Source organism: Rattus rattus, unplaced genomic scaffold (genome assembly GCF_011064425.1).
Source record: "Rattus rattus isolate New Zealand unplaced genomic scaffold, Rrattus_CSIRO_v1 PGA_scaffold_48, whole genome shotgun sequence".
Lineage (NCBI taxonomy): Eukaryota > Metazoa > Chordata > Mammalia > Rodentia > Muridae > Rattus > Rattus rattus.
The window spans coordinates 4,829-5,467 of NW_022651165.1; the positions used below are offsets into that span (position 1 = coordinate 4,829).

Below are 639 nucleotides of genomic sequence, written 5' to 3' on the forward strand. Positions count from 1 at the left end.
TGTATCCCTGGACAAACTTCTCAAAAATCGCTGGTTAATGATGAATTTTAGTTTATTTTTGCTCTTTTATTTGCTAACGAACATTACGTTGGAAAACAGAAGTGGACCTTAACCAAATAGAAAATGAACAGTTACAGCAAAAAGTCAGAAATTGTAGAGGCCTACGGTATTGACAAACTGCTGAAGGACAACCACCATTTCGAGAGCGTTTCCTTGCCCAAAAGAGTATTGGGTCTCTCCTCTCCTTTTCAAATAACCACCAGGGGATATCACTGGAAGCTTAGAAATACTGCTAATAAGTTCAAGACGGCCTTTTAGGTCGTTCCTTTTCCTTTACAGGAAGGGGAAATAAAATGGCGCGTCCGGTAGGATTCGAACCTACAACCTTTTGATCCGAAGTCAAATGCTCTATCCGTTGAGCTACGGACGCCTACAGCAGCCAGAAAAAATTATTATATAAACTAAAACGGATTCTTTAGGATCATGGAGAGCATTTTCGGTTCATTTTCCAAACATAAAACTATTTCCCCAGACATGAACTCCTGACTGGTAAATGATTTTGTTGCTATGTGCAAAAATTTTAAGAACGAATATGGATTAACTCTTTGGGACGCACTTAATGAATACACTATCTTTCAC

General features: G+C 38.7%; 1 non-coding gene across 1 annotated transcript; it reads right to left on the minus strand.

The window, feature by feature from the left end:
• Window positions 1-357: 357 nt before the first annotated feature.
• On the minus strand, window positions 358-430 carry Trnar-ucg. The gene has a single exon. It is a non-coding gene; the product is annotated as a tRNA-Arg (tRNA).
• Between the last annotated feature and the right edge of the window lie 209 nt (window positions 431-639).